Raw genomic sequence first — 13,699 nt, forward strand, 5'->3', positions numbered from 1 at the left:
CACGGAAGTAAATGTAATATAAGAGTTATACAAAGATGGCTTTCGTATTGATACTCTTGATCTTGGTGCTTATGACATGCCAAATAGGAGAAATAAAGAAAAAGAGGTCCTTAGTCCTAAAGTCCAAATAGATAAAAGTAAGAAAACAAGTTGACTTTGGGATTGTGTGAATTGTTTTCATGGAATTCTCATACACATTGTAATAATGCTAACATTTCCCTGTTTAGTGATGCAGATGATTTGGAGTTTGGGTAAACTTAAAACATGGTGGATAGAAAGAGAATTTTTTAACCCTTGGGGAGGAACTAGTTCTTTATCCCCTCCAAAAGAATCTCTAATAATTATGACCTTTAAGTCAAACCAATGACTACAAACAAGAGTGCTAATTAGGAGGTAACCCAATGTTTAATGTTAATTTATCTTATTTTAGTGTGTTTTCATGTTTGTTTCTATATTTTAAAGAATGTTTGTCATGATTGTTTTGTAGGGGTTCAAGAAGGCAAAAGTCACTTTTTGGAGATCAACGAGGCAAAGGAAAAGTAAAGAACTCAACCCCTCATTTTGCATTTTAGTTATTTTCGATTTGTTATGAAGGGTTTGATTGAATATTTAGGTCATTTCAAACTTGCATGAAATGTAAAACTAGGTGAAAAAGTGATTTAGAGTGCAATTTTGGGATTTGGGGTCAAGTGTGTAATTTTTTAAAAAGTGCAGAAATTCTACACAAAAGACATAGTAAATCAAGTTATGGAACATGTTACACAGGTAGCCTCATGTTTCCGGGTTGCGTAACCTTGTATTTTCAAGTTTTAAGGGTAGAAATGTGGGGTACATCATGTAACAGATCGCGTTTCTCGCTTGTGTCAATAATGGTCACGTTTCAGTACCTGAAAGAACAACCAAAGAAGATTCGTGAGGCACATCCGGTGACCTGACCAATGGATCCGCAAGCGGATCCTTTAATTTAGCCTTTAAAATGGCTTTTCAACTTTCATTTCCTCATTTGCTTCTTTCTCTCACCCTAGCACAATCACACGCCTCACTTCTAATCTTCATTTTCATCCATTTTTCTGTTTTAAATCACCAAAACCAACACCTCAAACATCCTTTTGAACAACTTTCACCAATCAAAATCACCTAAAAGCACTTCAATTTTAGGATTTAAGATCTTGAGCCTAGGGTATTCAAAATCTGAATTTCAATCATTTGGAGGCCATTTTGGGCATAATTTTTTAGGGCTTTTATATCATTTACATCACAATGCATCACTCTACCAGTTGAAGGTACATTTCTTCAACCTAACTTTTCTTTTTTGCCCTTTTTCAAATATTGTTGATCTATACTTCAAACACTTGCACATAATTTTCGTGGCAGCAAAATTGAATGGACTAGTTTTGTCTGAGTAAAAAATAAAGTTGTTACGAGCACTATCATATTGTTAAGAAAATAAAGCCCATCTTTCTTGCCTATGCATTCTAGATTCGCATGTGCGCGTAATTGTAGAGACAGGAGCATCTCATCTAGCATATAGTATAGTCAGATGAAAGGTGGAATCAAAATCCTTTGAGCAAGTTGTCCGGTATCACTCTTGTTTTTGGATAGGATCCCAGAAGTATTACCCAACTTTCGAAAAAGAAATTTTATTAATTGTTCTTTGTATTTCAAAATTTGAAGATGATTGATCAATAAATAATTTCTATTAAGAATTGACTTTAAGGAGAGGAAAGACGTTTTGCAAAAAGATACTAAAAATCTGGTTTCAAAAAAAAAATTTTGCCAATTTTCATGCAATAATATTATCTGCCTTCGGATTTCAAATTGGATTTGCCAATGGAGAAGTTAATTATCTTCCAAAATTTCTAAGTACACAATTTCTGCAACCATGGCACGAGGATATTAGGCCTCTCCTAATAGTAACCTTCTAAGTCTAAAAGAATGGGGCCTTGATTGGAATCCAAGTTTTTTGTCAAGTTTGTCCACTACAAGTTTTTTAAAAACTTTAGTTACAGTAACTTCAAAAAATTTCTCAAAATTTTTAAATTATACATTTCAAAATATTCAAAAATCTACACATTTCAATTTTTTTTTTAAAAACTTCTACAGTAAACTACAATAAAGTTTTAGACAAACTTCCAAAAAAACTCACCTTTCAGGGTATGGATCTCCTTTGTGACCCCAGGACTCCCGCGCCATGAAAACTCCGACTGCATTAAAAAATATGTTGTCAAAGGCGCCCGCTCTTCGACTGGCATACATTTGTCCCAAAACTCAAATTCCTTCTACTCTATAACAAATATATTAAAAAATTAGAAGAGAAGTGAGACATCCAACTCTTCCATAACAAATTGGAACACACTAGGAGGTGTTTACCGCGCGATACGCGGTATAAGTTTAAAGATTGCCCAGAAAATGAGGAGGGATTTGGTGTGCAAAAAACTTGGTTGTTTATATACCTATTGTTTTTTTGGTTTGTGTTGATTGCATTTTGATTTGAATAGTAAAAATTGATCTGGAAAGTGGAAATTATTTTATTTGGATGTTTGGGTTAGTTATATTTGTGGTAGTATTGCGATAGCGACAGATAATTAGTGCAAAAATGAGAATTTATTGTAAAATAAATAAGTATGTAATAAAGGAGGAATGTAAAGACAAAGAAAATAAAATAGGAAATGTAGTTATAATACGCAGGAATTATGATTAAATATACATAGTGAATAGCAGATTAAAGGCAACAGTGATGTACGCAAAATAAGCAGAAGGTCAATCATAGATGTTAAGGTTGTTCATGTTAATATTCTCAGCATTGAAAAGTTCATCAACTGAGTAGGATGTGATTATCTCATAAGCTGCACGTTTCATGGGTTTGAATTTGGAAGGAGAGGGCTTAATGTAGCACATGAGCAGTTTTCCTTGTAAAGTATGCGCAAGGTATTGAGCAAGATCAACGCCCTGTTGTAAAAAAATGATGGAAGAAAACTGTAACGGGTTTAAAAAAGAAGCAAGAAAATATTTAGTTTGAAAAAGTATCAGTGGTTACTTCTTGTTGTAAATGGTATAGTTCCACGGTTGAATACTGAATTAGCTTCTCTGCTTGAATATCCATAGCAGTAGCACATAAAGATCCAGTTCTATCAATGAGTGAAATTGCAATGAGAGCTCTGCAACGAAGAAATAGGCAGGTTTGCAGTTAGAAATTGGAAGCGATTAAAGGTGGTGATGAAAAGAAGCAAGAGAAGTTAATAATTATGTTTACCTAGGAACTAAATCTACGTTAGAGTGGCAGCATTGACATGTAACAGGCAAATTGCTTGCAATTTTGCTTGGATAGTAACAAAGGGGACAAGCTATATAAGTTAAGTTATGATGTACATAATCCAGCTCAACAACACCTTGAATCCAGGCAGTCGTTGGTTTCTTTGAGAGAGAAGAAAAGGTAGAAGAAAGAGTTAGGGGTTAAAAAAAAAGGAAAAAGCTGTGGAAGTGAATGTAAATGATAGTATATGTAAATGTAAATATTGAAATAGGAACATTACCTGTTGAAGAACAGAAGCAATATGAGTGATTCGATTATGGTTTACAGGAGGAAGAAATATGCGTGGGTTAGTGTAACTGCTCTCATTAAGCATTCACGCTAGGATATCGGCATAGGAATGATGCCTATGATAAAAGCGAAAGATTTAAGTTGTTATATAATAAATGAGATAATAACGCAGAAAGTGGTTAAAACATTCTACCAGGATTTTAAGTTGATCGCTTGTTGAGCAGTCGGAGCTACCAAAATCACCGAGGAAGGGTGAGTTGAGAGACTCAAATCTGATATATTTGGCAAGAATAGGGTAAAAGTTATATAGGTGACGGAGAATTTTTTTGGAGATGATAGAAGTTTAGAAGACTCTTTAAATAATAAAGGTGAAGTAAGTGAACACAATGATTTGTTGTAGCTTTGACTCTTATGGCGATGATAATTGGAAAAGGGTCTTTTGCTGCTGCAATAGCAGGGCCATAATTTTCTTCAAACTTATCTTGTAAAGTTAATATCAAAGGTTTCATGCTGTGGAATGAATAACAATAGAATACGTTATTGGAAATTTGCACGATTTTGAAAGAACGAAAGTGGAAATTAGATTGATAAGTAAATGTTTTACTCTTGATTAGTAATCACATAGTCTCGAGCTACACGTGGTGTTCCTTGACCAGGGACAATGTTGTCAGGGAGAGCACGAAGTATAACTCCCATGACAGCTTAGGAAAATGGAAGAAGAGAATATATTAAGATTATAAAAAAAATGTCAAGTAAGTAAGATGCGGGGAAAAACAAGCAGAGGATAATGATGAACTTACTTATTAATTGTTCAGTATCAGCAATTGCGTCCGGCATAGTAAATGGATATAACTGAAAATGCAAAGGGAGAGAGGGATAATCGATCTCTTGAATTTGATGAATTGATGTAGCTTCAGTAACAATCCAGTAAAATGGATATTCGGTAGGAGGAGAAGCTTCGTGTAGTTGGTGAACAGAGGCTCCAGAAATGTAGTAGCTTTTAAATGGCAGCAGTAATCCAGTAAGGCGAGCAATCATGTTTCCGATAGCATGCATACTAACTTTTACACCCTGATATTAAGAATTGTTAAAGGTGATTAGTCCATAACTAAATAGTCATGAGTTAAAAACGGAATTAAGCATGTGTTACCTGCGAATCAGCAAGCACAAAAGTGCGAAAGTTTTGTTGGAAATGCGAATTGTTTTTAATACGGCTAGCTTCTATAACCTAGAGAGCAACTGTCCAGTTTGATGAACGCGGACGAATAGCGGACAGAGGGATTACTACAGGGTGCATTGTAGGATACTCTATAATAGAAATGTAAAAAAGAATTAAATGGGCGAAGTATAATCTATACGAGTTAAAAGGGTTGCAGAAAAGATAGAATTGGAATAGCAGGAATGGATATGGTAAGAAGGAGAAGGAGAAGGAAGATGTTGATGTTAAAAGTAGAATCAGAGGAAGGAAAGTATTGTAGATTGTTGTTTTGTCCTTGTATGTTTTGGTGGAATGCATACAAAAGTGAAATGGCTAGGTACTTAAGACACCGTGGTAAATTTATGTTTGAAACATAAAAGTATAGAATTTCAAAAGATGATATGCATGGTGTCATTTTCGTCTAAAGATAAAGGTGTAGAGCTGTAGCAAGGACTATTATTGGTGATAAAGTGTTCAGAATCTGAAACGTTCACGTGTATTCATTGTTAGGTAGTGAAAAGTACAAAATGTTGATGATAGGAATATCTTCAGAGATTTAGTAAATATTTTGGACGTTTGCTGTAAATTTTTTGCGAAGGCTTGACAATTATTGGAGCATTTTAATATCGGTATTGATAAGTTATAAATTTAGTATTCACTTAAGCATTTGGGATAAAGGAGCTGCATAACTAATGGCGCACTTATGTAATGAGGTGAAATAAAACCGAACAGTATTATTGGAAGGAAAAAGGTTCTAGTACATCAATGGAAGCATTTAAAAAGCCGTAGAGGCATGATTAGATGACTTAACAGAGGTTAATTATAGCTTTAAGCATCTGAATAAATGCTGAAAGTGTAATACCATGGAAATAGTTTTTCAACTCCATTATAATCAAATATTAAAACAGTAAATGTGGTCTATGATTCTGGAATAAACACAAGAGTGTCGTTATGCTGCAATTGATGTTGAAGAGCGAAGCTTCTCCAGTTCTTTTTCAGGTGTTTCCCTCTGTAATGTTATTGCCAGTTTTGATAAGCACGGTGGGAGTTCTTTCACTGTTGAAGAAGTGAGCAATGAATCGTGGAATTTTCTAATAATTGTTAAGAAAAGTTAGCATGGAAAACGGACATATAAAAAAAGGCTAAAGAAAATAGATGAATGCGCATATAATAATAACTTACCATTGAATTTGGCGTTGCTGAATGGAAAATTTGATAAAAACAATGGAAATCAGTTATGTTTTGACAAAAGTCTGGGTTTAATGATGAAGTGACATCATGGCGGTTAACTGATAAGGATGTGGTAGCTGAGGCCATTAAACAGATAATGCATTAGAAATAATGATAATTGAAATGCATATAGGAAATAGAGGAAAACATATACAGGCCTTGTGTATAGGTAGCATTATTCTTGAAAATATTTGGGAGTGGAACTATCCAGGATAAGTAAACTTGTTGTTGGAGTTCACAGAAATGAATAACGTCGAAAATAAGATTTCCAGCATGGTGAACCATCAACATATCATGTGTGTTACTGATATTGTCATGGCAATAGTCATCCCATCCTTCTTCAAAGCAGCCATTGGCAATTGTGAGTGGCCATTTTTGCATTCCATATCTGAGGATGATTGTGTTCTTTCCATGCTGATGAAGTAAGAGTTGAAACTGGGTAGGAAAAATCTGGAATTGGTTGATGGAGCAATTAAAAGTAAGCAAACTAATAGAATATATTATATTTGGATAGTTTGAACGTTTTTTTTCATAAGGAAAGAAAAGTTCACCTGTCCTCTGTGACAACATTTGAAGAGAAAGCAGCAAGGGGTTAAGTTGCTGGTTGGTTGGTGGGAAGCTGAGGGTGGATCAAACATATTTTGTGCTATGAAAGTGGCAGAAGAAGGAGAAGATAATAGGAGGAAAAGTTGGTATGATGCTATTAATATAGACAGCAAAAATGCTGGTAAATTTTGGAAGTAAAAGAAAATAAGAAACAGCAGAGATGGGTGCTTGTAGACAGCTGCAGCTTTTTGTTTGAGGTGTATGGTATTGAATTTTGGTACATCACGTGTTGAATATAGGACTGACTATATAAATATATTTAACGGAAAGAAGAAGAAAGTTTTTATTAGTATTGTTAACGCTTGGCGATGTATTTTTATTAGTATTTTTATGGTCATGAGATAGCTGGGTTATGGTTATTAGGCTGGACGGTTGTAGCCCTTCCTGATTGGAGATATTTTTGCTTGAACTGGATGAATTTATTGTTGTTTTTATTCATACTACAAATTATATAGCTTGATCTGCTTTATTTTACATTTAATAAAAGGACCCCTGCTGATTTCATAATTTTGTTGTTTAATAAATAGTCGTATATCTTGGGAGAAGAGGATCGTAGAGGAAGTCAGTGGTGATGGTGTTGGTGATGTATGTATTTTGTTAGCAGTCCATGTAATTATTTGCTGTTACATTTGCATAACTGTGTACAAACATGAACATAAGTTGGTTGTACTTTGCAGGATTTCAAGGGCTAGGGGTTCAAGATAATGGGTGGATGTGATAAGCAGGGTTTTGTCATGAAATAGGGAGGTTTGCCTCCTGGGTGTGTGTCTCTTACTTCGTAGAGGTTAGAATCTCCGTGAGGGAAAAAATGATGTAATAGGTATTATTGCAATTTGCAGTCACTTGATGAACTGTACATTTAACTTGATTAGGGACCCTATGTGAGAACCTTGAAAATGGATATATAAGCTAGTGCATATTTCATTTGCATTTCTTTTATTCCTTAATAATTTCTAGCATTACTTTTACTTGTTCGCAATTAAGAACGTAAAAATAGGTCTATGTGAAAAAAATAATATAATTTTCCTAAGTTATGAAATTTCTTGGTTTTGCTAGACTAAATTAATATCTTTAGGGTTAGATTAATTTTTCGCCTTAATATTAAATGTAAGAATACCTAAGTCCTTAATGCTAAAGTATTGATACTTGAGTAAATAGAATTACGATCTCAAAATAAATTATTTAATTCCTATGATTAATCTCAATTAGTTGCTAATGTTAAATGTTAATAAGAATTTCCGTGTTAAGATAAAAACCAATGAATTTTAGACAAATATGATTCTAATATATGAAACATGCTTAAGGCGTGAAAATTCGATAAATATATCCTTATCTTTCTTTGTTTTTCAAGTAAGTGCGTAAGTATAATTTTTGTGTGTGCAAATTTATACCCTTGGATTAAGTTATTATTTTATTTGACTTTATATTACCAAATCGATAAAATTCGAGTTAGACTAACTCTATTTCTTGAGAAATAATAATTGGAAATTCTAATAACTAATTTAATCGCTAATTAATATAAGAATTACTAGGAACCTTAATATGCAAGTTTAATCGATTATTATTCGATAAAAATGGTTTAGGTATATTAGGGTATAATTAGGCGTTCAAATCACACTTGGGGATAATTTTTAGAAGTGAGTTAGAATTGAGAAATTAAGTTGAGATTAGGGAGCAAAGTGAAAAGACTAAAATACCCTTACCTTTCCATGCAAACCAAACAAGACGTCTGACCGCAAATCAAATCACATTTGTTATTACCAATTCGATACGCAACCAATGTTATACGCAATCAATTCTTACACGAAACCTCTATTTCCTAAACAACGGCACCACCAAACCATCCTTTCTATCTCACGGCTAAAACCACAAAACCATTCATTCTAATTCACATTTCATATCACAAATACAAACCGCAACTTCCTTTCTTCTCTGCACAAGTAAACCACAAACTGCTTCCTTCTTAATACCGAGATACCATTCCCTTCATCATCTCATTTCTTTTGCCCAATTGCACCGAAACTACTGCAATCCCTCTCCACAACCGCACCTTACCTCTTCCTCTGCATTCGACCAAGAGCATCCGAGAGAGAGAGCTGCCTGGTGAGCTGCATCCGAGAGGTAGGAGGAGCGAACGTGAGCTGCCAGAAATTTTTCTGGTTCTGCCGTAAGTTGGAGTGAAGCCAGGGAGGAGATTTGCAGGAAGCTTCACCATTCTATACCTTCATCTTCAACCAACCGACCTCAAAGCCACCAGCTACAACAAATTACAGCCGCAACTTAGGAGCTAGAAAACCACCGACTGCACTTGACCGAGAGCTAGGGAAGAAATTTCTGGAATATTTCGTGTGAAGGATTAGCTGCTAACTGAGGTAATTTCTGATCTAATTAGGTTGATTATTGGTTGAGCAAGCTGCATCTGAGATTGCATGTTTAGATTATACAATCGGCTACTGGAATCAAACCATTAGGAAATTTCTGTTTTGACAAAATGTTGCTATCGAGACTTTGAGGAGTTAATGCAACTCCATTTGCGTTTTCTGTGGCATCTGAACACCTAAGTGCCTTTAGCTGAGTGAAGACTTGAAGATTTAGACCATGCATGTTGTATTGTACATTCGGATGATGTGTTAAAGCAGAGGAAATTTCTGGGTTGGGTTAAGAAAATTTCTGCCGAGAGCTTAGCTTAATTATTGCAGCTTAATTTGGTTCAATTTTGTTGCTGTCAAACTGATTTTTGGTCTGGATATGATAGCTAGTTAATTCAGCAGTTGTGCATGTGAAATTTAAGTGCAAAATATAGGATTTAACCGTAGAAAAAAATGGTTTGTGACTAAACAAATGCTGGAAGAGTTTCTGATTTGGCCGAGGGCTTAGCTTGAATTTTTGCAACCTGATTTGGTTTAATGTTGTTGTTTAAACTTATAACCATGATTAGATGGTTAATAACAAGTTAATTAGGCTCTGCATGCAGCTAATTAGTTAGTTTAAACCAGAAAAATAAAATAAAAATGCAATCTGTTGCATGCATGTTTGTCCGAAGCTAGCTGTACAGAAATTCTGGAAATTTTGGGGATTTGCAGCTGTTGTCTAAGTTAAATTTTGAATTGGAAATATTAATTAGCTAGATAAGTTTTTGCATGACTAATTTGGGTATCTAAAACCATGTTTTAGCCGAGGAAAATTGGATTTATAAATACCCAAGGGTTGGAAAATTCTGGAATAGCCGAGAGGTTTGATCAGAAATTTTCAGTTTGTTTTCTTTTGGATTTCAAACTATTTCTGGATGATTTTAGTTACTGAATGAATTTGGTTTTGAAGTGGAAATTTTTAATAGCTAGCTAAGTGTTTAAATGCTGAATTTGAGTACCTAACACCCTGTTTAAACCAAGGGAAAAATTTGATCCAAAGTATATTAGTTGCTGAAATTTTATGTGATAGTAAACGGTGGAGTTGGGATCTTAACTTGATTTTAAATTTTTCCCTGAATCTTGATGGATGGAAATGTCTGGAATTTGTTGTTTTGGAGTTTTATAAGAAATGTATGGATGGTTGAATAAAAAACATTTTGGTGTTAAAAGAGAAAAAGGAGTTTTTCACAAGTGAAGAATGAAACTTCAGATTTTCGGATGTCCCTGACCAGTTTCAGTAAAATGCTCATATCTTGGTGTAGAAAAATCCATTTAAGGCGCCGTCAGTGGCATTTGAAACTAGAAACATAGGCCTTTGTCCTGTAGAAATTTCGTATTTTTCCTCCATGTATACTGCTGACCGTAAATCCTTGAAGTAGACTGTTTTGGTAGGAATGCCCTGTTTCTTTGTGAAACTGAAATTGGGTTTTGGATTGAACTTGTAGCTTACTTGTGGTTTAAATTCTTGATTAAATTGTGGTTAGAAGTAATTGATGTTGTCAGGGGCTAATGATTGATGAAGCCCTTGGCCATTGGAATGATTTTATAAAGTATTACTGGGTGATGGAAGTTAATTGCTGGAATGTCTTGGGGCTTTACCTTTATTTTTATTTGCTTATCATGGGTTTGCTGAAACCAAGTGCTAATGATTGATGAAGCCTTGGTTGATCATTTTATTTTATTCAGAGATGCACTTGTTGAAATCTAGGGCTAATGATTGACGAAGCCCTAGTAATTTGCTATGTGATTTTTGCCATATTTTGATCCATATTATAACTTTGAAACGGAATCGGTGCTGTGGAAGTTGTATCGACCTTGCGAACTCGAGTAACTGCGATCAAATTAATCAAAAATATTTTTCCAACTAGTATTATATTATAAAACTCCATATCTAGTGTTTTGCCTAAAACTTTCCAACTCGATAATTTCCTTTAACTCAAACTAGCCTTGATAGCTATAGTAAATAAGTTCTATAGCTTTTGGAAACTCTAAGTCTTATTTTAATTCCTTTTCTTACCTTAAGCTTTGCACTTGGATAGTTAACTATAGGAAAAGTTCCAAAATATGAGTTTTACTAATTTTAGTGAAAAGCTTGGGAGACTTGCTCGGCAAGAAACCCTATTTTAGGAAAAATAGTTTTAAGGATAATTTTTGCAAAAGCCGTAACTTTAAAGAAATGTTCAAAGTAACTTCCTAACGTGGATATTAAGAGGTTTGTCGACTTATTTCAAGAAAACAATACTAGTTACCCTTTTATAAGGATAAGTATCTTAAGGAAAACTACAATAAACATTTCTTCTACTTTTGTCAAGTTTTAACCTAAGGGACTCTTGATTCTTCTAAGGAAAAGTAGACCAGTAGTATATTAAATATACCTCGATGTCTATAAACTTAAAAGCTGAGTAGAAACTTATAGTTTCAAAATTTGGTTTTTAGGATATTGCGAGGACGCGGAATTCGATTTCCAACTTGATATCTGAACTCCACTCTTGGTGAGTGTCCCTGCCTGTTCTATGCTTACCTGTTTAAAGTACTTCCTTGACTCGATATGTGATAAATTGTAAAACTGGTTTTTGATCCATCGAAGTGAGCTATGTGTACTTTATCGCACTAGCCGTTCGAGTGGTGACTTGTGCAAAAACAATTTTTCTCCTGAATCCTTGAATCTAAATGTAGTTACGTCGTTGGGTGAATTCCTCGACGCATGAATCTAACTACCATAAATCTAAATGTAGTTACGTCGTTGGGTGAATCCCTCGACGCATGAATCTAACTACCATAAATCTAAATATAGTTACGTCGTTGGGTGAATCCCTCGACGCTTGAATCTAACTACAATAAGTCATTGGGTGAATCCCTCGACGCATGAATCTGATTGCAATCACGTCATTGGGTGAATTCCTCGACGCATGAATCTGATTGCAATCACGTCATTGGGTGAATCCCTCGACAAATTTTATACTGGTATATCTCGAGTATACTGCGTCGGTAGATGAAGTTCGGGCCCGAAGCAGAGGTATGAACGGTGACGGGTTAGGATTAAAATAAGTGGATCTACATGGATTATAAGTAGTGAGAGTTGACGGAGGGTCAACTACGATCATTGGTGATCAAGCGAGGGAAATGGCTCCTGAGAGCCCACGTATCCTACCTTGTGCTGTTATACGCTTTCCTAACTGGTTAAATTTGTGCAGTTATTAATCGCTGTTTGAAATTATGTGATTGCATGTTTTGGGGCACCACTGAGCTTTAGCTCACCCCACGTTTATTGTTTTCCTTAACAGGTTCTGGAAACTGAAAGCTGGATGCTTATTTATGTTTTCCTTTTGGGATTGTATTTGAACACTAATACTTATTCTGTGGGCTGTAATGTGTTACTTGGAATAATGTATTTTCCTTTTTGGATTGCCACTTGAAGCTGGAAAATGTGTAAACCCTAATTCGATTCTTGGCTTGTAAGTTGTATTATGGACTTATGCATTTCATCTATCCGGTTTGATACGACTTTGTACTTTGGTAAGTAGCACGTAGGACGTTTAAGGGCCTCGACTGGTTATTTTATCATTGCTATCTCTGAAGTTAATGTGGCTTTAGGTATGATTCTATTCGGGGAAAAATTGTTTTGTAATAGATTAGTTTATTCTTCGAAAGGTTTCGGGTTAGATTGCTCGTGTGAGTCCTGGCGAGAGCTGGGCAGACGGCCCGCCAACCCTCTGGTTCGCCTTAGGGAGAAGTGGGGTCGTCACACCCTATGGTTTCGTGGTTATGGGAGGAGAAATGGCGAGCGCAGCAGGAAATGTGCTGGCGGATGTATTGCTAGCGTTGATCTCTCTGTGTTGAATGTTGTCATTGTTAAGAAAGGTGAGAATGACCTGGCTGGACTCATTGATATTGAGAAGCCAAGAATGAGAGGTTTACAAAAGGCTTCAAAAATTAGAAAGGTCTTCAATGTGTTAAAAGAAGGGAATCTGAGAAAGTATGTCAATACACACAGGAGGACGGTCACAATAAAGGTTGATGAGTTTTTGATTTACTGTTATTCTTTACTGCATTTGTTCCTTTTCCAAGTCGAGAGCAGAAACACTCTAGCGCGGATTGTTGTTGAGTTTGTATCAATGTTTATATCATTAGGTAAAAAGGCTAGCAAAGCTCGTAAGATGCAGAGGTTGGTTGCTTCATTGATATTGCAGAGAAAGAGAGCAATAATTGCTCAGAAAAAGAAGAGAATTGCAAAGGTTAAGTCTGAAGGAGCCGAGTATCAGAAGCTTCTTGCTAGCAGGCTAAAGGAGCAGGGTGAGAGAAGAAGTGAGAGTTTGGTTAAGAAGAGGTCAAGGTTAGTTGCAGGGTTGAAGGCCTCTATTGTTGCTTAAGTTATGACCATATTTTTCATGTTCATGTGTGCGATTTGTATGCTTCATTTTTATGCCTACGTTTGAGAAATTTTTGCCTAATACTTTCTTTTTTTTCCCTTGTAATTGATTTAAGCTTTGGAAGAAGGTTCTGTGAAATAGAGTACAGCATATTGTTTTTGTTTATCTGAAAATTGGAATTGCAGCAACCTACGAGATATCAATGGTGATTAGATAAGCTGTTGCTATAAGCAATAGAAGCCGTAATCTGAATGAATGAGAAAGTTTTAGAAAGCAGCAACGGAATAAGTAGGTCTGTATACAACTAATAATAAATAAAGTTGACTTTTGAGGATAGTATATG

The 13,699-nt window shown here is 35.2% G+C and overlaps 1 pseudogene; it reads left to right on the forward strand.

Annotated features, from left to right (window-relative positions):
* Positions 1 to 6,212: 6,212 nt before the first annotated feature.
* On the forward strand, positions 6,213 to 13,356 carry LOC113771233 (annotated as a pseudogene).
* The last annotated feature ends 343 nt before the right edge of the window (positions 13,357 to 13,699 follow it).

The sequence above is a fragment of the Coffea eugenioides genome, chromosome 5 (genome assembly GCF_003713205.1).
Source record: "Coffea eugenioides isolate CCC68of chromosome 5, Ceug_1.0, whole genome shotgun sequence".
Classification (NCBI taxonomy): domain Eukaryota; kingdom Viridiplantae; phylum Streptophyta; class Magnoliopsida; order Gentianales; family Rubiaceae; genus Coffea; species Coffea eugenioides.